Source organism: Pundamilia nyererei, unplaced genomic scaffold, assembly GCF_000239375.1.
Source record: "Pundamilia nyererei isolate P.nyererei 1_Seehausen unplaced genomic scaffold, PunNye1.0 scaffold00198, whole genome shotgun sequence".
In the NCBI taxonomy this organism is placed as follows: Eukaryota; Metazoa; Chordata; class Actinopteri; order Cichliformes; family Cichlidae; genus Pundamilia; species Pundamilia nyererei.
Genome location: NW_005187599.1, coordinates 234,774 through 242,129, shown reverse-complemented (window position 1 = coordinate 242,129; position 7,356 = coordinate 234,774). Strand labels below are relative to the sequence as shown.

At 46.8% G+C, this 7,356-nt stretch overlaps 1 protein-coding gene across 1 annotated transcript in view; it reads left to right on the top strand.

The window, feature by feature from the left end:
• rsu1 (Ras suppressor protein 1) overlaps positions 1–7,356 on the top strand; it is a 39,945-nt gene that overhangs the window by 14,012 nt on the left and 18,577 nt on the right. The gene's annotated exons all lie outside the window — the stretch shown is intronic.

The window sequence follows — 7,356 nt, the reverse complement described above, 5'->3', positions numbered from 1 at the left end:
ACACACACACACACACACACACACGCAAAGGGTACTTTGACGGAGAAGAAAGTTAGAGTCTGCACTGGAAAGCAGGAGACTGCTATTAATTCTTTGTTCCAAGCAGCAGGACATGCTGCAAATCCTCTGTGTGAATGCTTCAAACTGCTGCTCTGAGGCATGCTCTGGAACTGATCCCTGCACTGTGTGGCTGTGGGCGAGAGAGACAAAAAGACCATGTCTCAAACAAATTCCATTCCACTATATGTTTGCATACTTCTATGAGATTTGTTATAGCACCGTGAAGATATAGAGTAGTGCATACAAATGTCACACTTTGTCTGATTTGAACTCTTTTTTCTTTTTTTTCTTTTTTTTTTTGACCCACACACAAAATATTTTTCTGCAGCACTTAAATGTCTTGATTTTTATTATTTTATTATTTTAATTATTTTTAATATGCATTTTAAAGTCATTACTAGTGAACTAATTACCAAAAGACCAATCGAGAAGGCTGACGGTGGAAATACAAACATTGTGGTCTCCAGTAAAAATGAAACAAGAAGACGCACAAGATGCAGGGCTTGAAAATGTAAAGTCAGGCTTTGCCGTTGCCATAGTATGTTGTATCCATTGTAATATCTGATCAACATACTGACCTATCATTTCACTGGACCATGATCTCCCCATCAGTACAAGATGTAGGCTCCAGTGTGCAGATAGTTTTACATAATGTGTCAAGCGTTATCTTTCCCTCAAAAGCATCAATGGGAACTCAGGGAATGTTTGTTTTTTTGTTTTTGTTTTGTGTTTTTAGATTTAATTAATCCGTAGTTCTATGGCCTTTGAGCAGCTTTTTATTCTTTTGGTGCAGTCAAACAAAGGTGTGTGTTGGAATGTGTTAGACAAGATAAGTAAACATCATGGGTATGTTGAGTTTGCCTCAGATCTATGTGGTACTCTAAAAAGGCAGCAATGTGGGAGTCTAGAGTATAAAATATAATGCCTCATATAGTGTTCATGTTAATGTGGAAATGGCCTTAGAACACACTTTTTCTGTGGCGAATTTCTTGAGGGATCTCTCTGTATTTGGTAGAATACATTTCTCTGATCAGACCACTCACCATAATACACCGTGATATGTAATGCTCCACTATTGGGACAACATAAGCTTCCATACAGACTCATGGTTACTGAGTCAGTGTTGAAAGTTACATAATTCCTTCTAGTCCTCAGAGGATAGTCCTTTTCCTCCTTTTTTCCATGTTTTTTTAATATGACACTATCATTCTTAGCTTGGGACAGTTTTTCATACAGATTTTTTGATGGTATTATTTATGGTGCAACAAAAGCCTAATTTAAAATGAAAAAACATTTTGAGTCTAATGTTGGCTGTAACAGTTCTGCTTTAATCACAGAGCTGCATCCTTACAATGCCCGTAATTATATTTCTTAACTGATGATTTTGATATATATTTTATCTTTTTCGGATACCACATACATGGTTGCATCTGAAAAGTCCTTCTGTTCAAGATCATGATTATCCCTCAGTTTTTATAAACTAAAGAAAGAAACGTGGGTTTTAAGCCTTTTTTGACCAGGATTAAAATATTTTGCATTATACGGAAATTATGCATTATAACCATTTATCACTGCGACAGAAATTGGGATGGCTGCCTTCAGCCTTCAACGAGCTGTCTAATTTAAACATCGTATCAAGCTGAGTTTACAGTTCTTATGCATTTTTTAATGTAGCATTGGTTCTTTAGCTTTACTGTTGATTTTTGCAGTGTAAAACAAACGGTGGTGGACGGGAGCATCAACAAAGTGAACTTTTCTTCGTTAGAGCTTGTTGATCCGTCTTAGAGCTAGTTGATTATTAAATCAATGACAGGATCACAAAGTGGGTGAAACAACACAGCAGATAACAACAGAACACAGATAACAACAGATAACACAACAGCAGCTTCCCTGTTGACATTCTAAATGACATTAGATGACATTCTAAATTCTAGTTCCTTCCACTTGGCTTTATAGCCTCTGTTACACCAGTGCAGTACGGGGATCAATTGTTCAGCGTAATAATAGTTTCTCAGGCATGGAAGTGCCATTCCTTCTGTCTCTTTCTTTGGATTCATTTAGTTCTAAAGGAATACATGGCTAATGCCTTCATGAAATTCTTTAAAAAGAAAATGTGTATATTTTTAAAAAGTTATTACAGTATTCTCATCGATGTAGCAGGAGTACAGCAACTGCAGTAGTTTCAGATTTTTTCTTTTTCCCTCTTTTTCTTTTTCCCTCTCTGAACTAACTTTAATAGTTCCAAACCAAACATCTATTTGACCCCCATCCCTACATAACTCTTCAAAGAAGTCTTACCATTATTTAATGATGTGATTTTAAATCTATGCATCCATCCATCTTCTTCTGCTTATCTGGGGCCAAGTCACAGGGGCAGCAGCCTAAGCTGAGGAGCCCAGACCTCCCTTTGCCCGGCCACTCCCTCCAGCGTGTCCTGGGTCTACCCCAGGGCCTCCTCCCAGTGGGACATGCACGGAGCACTTCACCGAGGAGGCATCCTTGTTAGATGCCCAAACCACCTCAACTGGCTTATTTCGATATGGAGGAGTAACGACTCTACTCTGATCTGTAAGGAAGGAGCCAGCCACCCTGGCAGGTCATTCCTCCCAATCATGCCCCTCCAGGTCTCACTGTCGTTCCCCATATGAGTGTAAGACCACAGGGTCCCCAGGTATAGCACCCTACCTTGGGACTCCAAGAAGGTCAGGTACTCTAAACTGTCATTCAGCGCATAAGCATCCGACCTGAAGGTGCAGGGAACAAACCTTCTTGTTCACCGGAAGAACTCAGAAGATCTACTAAGATACCCATCCCAGCCCGCTGCCGCTCACCAAGACCAATTCCAGAATAAGACAGACTCCAGCCCCTCTCCAGGAGATTGGTTCCGCAGCCCAAGCCATGCTACATCCCATACCTACATCTAGTTGGTACTCCTCAACCCCACACACTTGCTCAGGCTTCTTCTGTCTGCCAGAGATCAGTCCGCCAGGTTCTCCTCCCCTGGCTGCTGCCCAGCACACACACACCCCGATCCCTGCGGTGCCTCCTGCAGGTGGTGGGCCTATGTTCTTTTTTCTGGCTTTGCCCGGTCAGGCCCCTTGGACTAAGGCCCGGCCACCAGACTCTCCAACATAGGCACCCTCCCCAGGCCTGGCTTCAAGGCGGGGCCCTGTTAACTATCCCAAGCAAGGTGAACTGTTCCCTTGGTCTTTCATTCACAGCAATTTTTGTATCGCTCTTTGTCTGGTCCCTCACCCAGGACCAATTTGCTATGGGAGACCCTACGAGTGGTCGAAAGCCCCCAGACAACATAGCTCCTGGGATTCCTGGGAAACAAAAAACTAAATGTGATCGGTTTATCTTTAATTAACAAGGTACATAGGCTGTTGTAATTGCTGAAAAGTAACTGATATATCAGATGTAAAACAAAATTGTCAAGCTGTTGTAGGATTTTAGGAATTATTTGGAATTCATCAAGGCACAAAATGGCACTAGTAAAGTAATAATAATGATCTTTTGTGGCTTCAGAGTGATCTTATCTCTGTGCTTGTCCTCCAAGACTTCAATGCAGCATTTGACAACACTATTCACATTTAATACTATTTTAACTTTAGAGATTAGAATATGTTGTTGCTATTAAAAGTAATGTACTGTGCGGCTTTGGATTTTGAAATTCATACTAGGTGCATCTACTAAAAAGTGCAGATGAGTTCAGCCTCAACGTCAAAATCTGAGGTTAAGTTTTTAGAATGTCTTTTGAATGCGATTAATTAAAGAAGAAGATACCATGGTTGCATCTACAAAAAATTCTTTTTCCAATCCTTTGACATTTAGGTCCAGGTCAGGGGCCAAGTTTTCTGAAAATGTTGTGAATACAATAAATTGAGAAAGATGGCATCGAAGATTTTTAAAACGTTACCATAGGTGCGTCTTCTAGTATCCTGAAGAATACCACTATATTTGTCATAAAAACAAATGACACAAATCAGTCTTTCTATCAGATAAAGATGCAAAGTACCACTGAGGATTCTTGGTGTGATTTTGACAAGGATATTTTCTTCACTTCACACTTTAAACAAATATGAAGGACTGCCTTCTTTTATCTGTATTGCTCATACAATTTTCCATTGACACATTCTGTCTCTGGAGTGATGCTGAGGAACTGGTTTGTGTGTTGGTTACTTCTAGGCTATCCATCCATCCATCCATCCATCTTCTTCCGCTTTATCCGGGGCCGGGTCGTGTGAGCAGCCGGGGGAACACCAAGGCGTTCCCAGGCCAGCCGAGAGATATAATCTCTCCAGCGTGTCCTGGGTCTGCCCCGGGGCCTCCTCCCGGTGGGACATGCCCGGAACACCTCACCCAGGAGGCATCCTTGTCAGATGCCCGAACCACCTGAGCTGGCTCCTTTCGATGTGGAGGAGCAGCGGCTCTACTCTGAGCCCCTCCCGGATGGCTGAACTTCTCACCCTATCTCTAAGGGAGAGGCCAGCTACCCTTCGGAGGAAGCTCATTTCCGCCGCTTGTATCCGCGATCTCGTTCTTTTAGTCACTACCCACAGCTCGTGGCCATAGGTGAGGGTAGGGTTCCAGTGCGAGCTGGAGGCCATCACCCGATGAAGCCAACAGAACCACATCATCCACGAAAAGCAGACATTAGATTCTGAGGCCACCGAAGTGAAAGTCCTCCGCCACTTGGCTGCGCCTAGAAATCCTGTCCATAAACATTATGAACAGAATCGGTGACAAAGGGCAGCCCTGGCGGGCCCCATTATCCACCGGGAATGAGTCCAACTTATTGCCGGCAATGCGAACCAAGCTCTTGCAACGGTTGTATAAGGATCAAATGGCTTGTAGCAATGGGCCAGACACCCCATACTCTCGTAGCACCTCCCACAGGACACCCCGAGGGACACAGTTGAATGCCTTCTCCAAGTCTACAAAACACATGTAGACTGGTTGGGCAAACTCCCATGCGCCCTCAAGTATCCTCGAGAGGATAAAGAGCTGGTCCAGTTTTCCACGACCAGGACGAAAACTGCATTGTTCCTCCTGTATCTGAGGTTTGACTAGCGGATGAACTCTCCTTTCCAGCACCCTGGCATAGACTTTCCCAGGGAGGCTGAGGAGTGTGATCCCCCTGTAGTTGGAACACACCCTCCGGTTCCCCTTCTTAAAAATGGGGACCACCACCCTGGTCTGCCAGTCCAGGGGTACTGCCCCTGATCTCCACGCAACATTGTAGAGGCGTGTCAGCCAGGACAGCCCTATAATGTTCAGAGCCTTCAGGAACTCGGGGCAGACCTCATCCACACCAGGGGCTCTGCCACCAAGGAGTTGTTTAACTGCCTCAGTGACCTCGTCCCCAGAAATTGGCGGGTCATCCCCCTCACCCCCAGACTCTGCTTCCTCCTCAGAAGACATGTCAATGGGATTAAGGAGGTCGTCGAAGTATTCCTTCCACTGCCCAACAATTTTCTCAGTCGAAGTCAGCAGCGCTCCACGCTACACAGTGCAGGTAGAGCACCGCTTTCCCCTCCTGAGACGCCTGACGGTTTGCCAGAATCTCTTCGAGGCAGTCCAAAAGTCTTTTTCCATAGCCTCTCCGAACTCCTCCCACACCCGAGTTTTTGCTTCAGCCACTGCCCGAGCCGCATTCCGCATTCCTACCTGTCAGCTGCCTCCGAAGTCCCACAGGCTAGCCAAGCCTGATAGGACTCCTTCTTCAGCCTGGTGGCTCCCTTCACCTCTGGTGTCCACCATTTGGTTTGGGGGTTACCACTACGACAGGCACCAACCACCTTGCAGCCGCAGCTCAATGCAGCAGCTTCGGCAATGGAGATGCTGAACATAGTCCATTCGGACTCAATGTCCCCAGTCTTCCTCAGAATGCTGTTGAAGCTCTGCCGGAGGTGTGCGTTGAAAATCTCACGGACTGGGGCCTCTGCTAGGCGTTCCCAGCACACCCTCATTACGCAATTAGGTGCACCGGATCTGTCCAGCATCCTCCCCCGCCACCTGATCCAACTCACCACCAGGTGGTGATCAGTTGACAGCTCAGCCCCTCTCTTTACCCGAGTGTCCAGAACATATGGTCGCAGGTGTGGTGATACGATTACAAAATTGATCATCGACCTGCGGCCTAGAGCATCCTGGTGCCACGTGCACTTATGGACACTCTTATGTTCGAAAAAGGTGTTTGTTATGGCCAAACTGTGATTTGCACAGAAGTCCAATATCAAAACACCGCTTGGGTTCAGATCAGGGAGGCCATTCCTCCGAATCACGCCCCTCCAGGTCTCGCTTTCGTTACCCACGTGAGCATTGAAGGCTCCCAGTAGGACAACAGAGTCTCCAGGTGGAGCACCTTCCAGAACCCCACCCAGGAACTCTAAGAAGGCTGGGTACTCTGAACCGCCACTCGGCGCATAAGCGCACATGACAGTCAGGACCCGTTCCCTGACCCTAAGGCGCAAGGAACAAACCCTCTCATCCACCGGGAAGAACCCCAACATACAGGCAGCAAGCCGAGGGGATATTAGAATACCCACCCCAGCCCGCCGCCTCTCACCAGGGGCAACTCCAGACTGAGACAGAGTCCAGCCCCTCTCCAGGAGACCAAGCCATGCGTAGAGGTGAGCCCCACTATATCTAGCCGGTACCTCTCAACCTCACGCACTAACTCAGGCTCCTTCCACACCAGAGAGGTAGCCAGGGATCAGTCCGCCTGGGCCTCTGCTCCTGGCTGCCGCCACCCGGCACACAATGCACCCGGCCTCTACGGCACCTCCTGTCGGTGGTGGGCCTGCGGGAGGATGGGCCCATGTCCCCTTTTCGGGCTGTGCCCGGCCGGGCCCCATGGAGTAAGGCCCAGCCACCAGGCGCTCGCCCTCAGGCACCCTCCCCGGGCCTGGCTGCAGGGTGGGGCCCTGGTAACCCTATCTTGGGCAGGGTAAACTGTTCCCTCAATGTTTTCCTCATAAAGGTCTTCTGAATCGCTCTTTGTCTGGTCCCTCACCCAGGACATATTTGCCATGGGAGACCCTACCAGCGGCCAAAAGCCCCCAGACAACATAGCCCCTGGGATCCCTGGGACACACAAACCCCTCCACCACCATAAGGTAGTGATTCACGGAGGGGTACTTCTAGTCTAGATTATAGTAATTTTTTATGTGAACTGAAAACACGCTGCAAAAGCATGATATGCACTAGAAAGATCATATTTATCCTATTTTGACTTTTCTTCACTTACTACTAGAGATGGCACGATACCACTTTTTTATGTCCGATACCGAT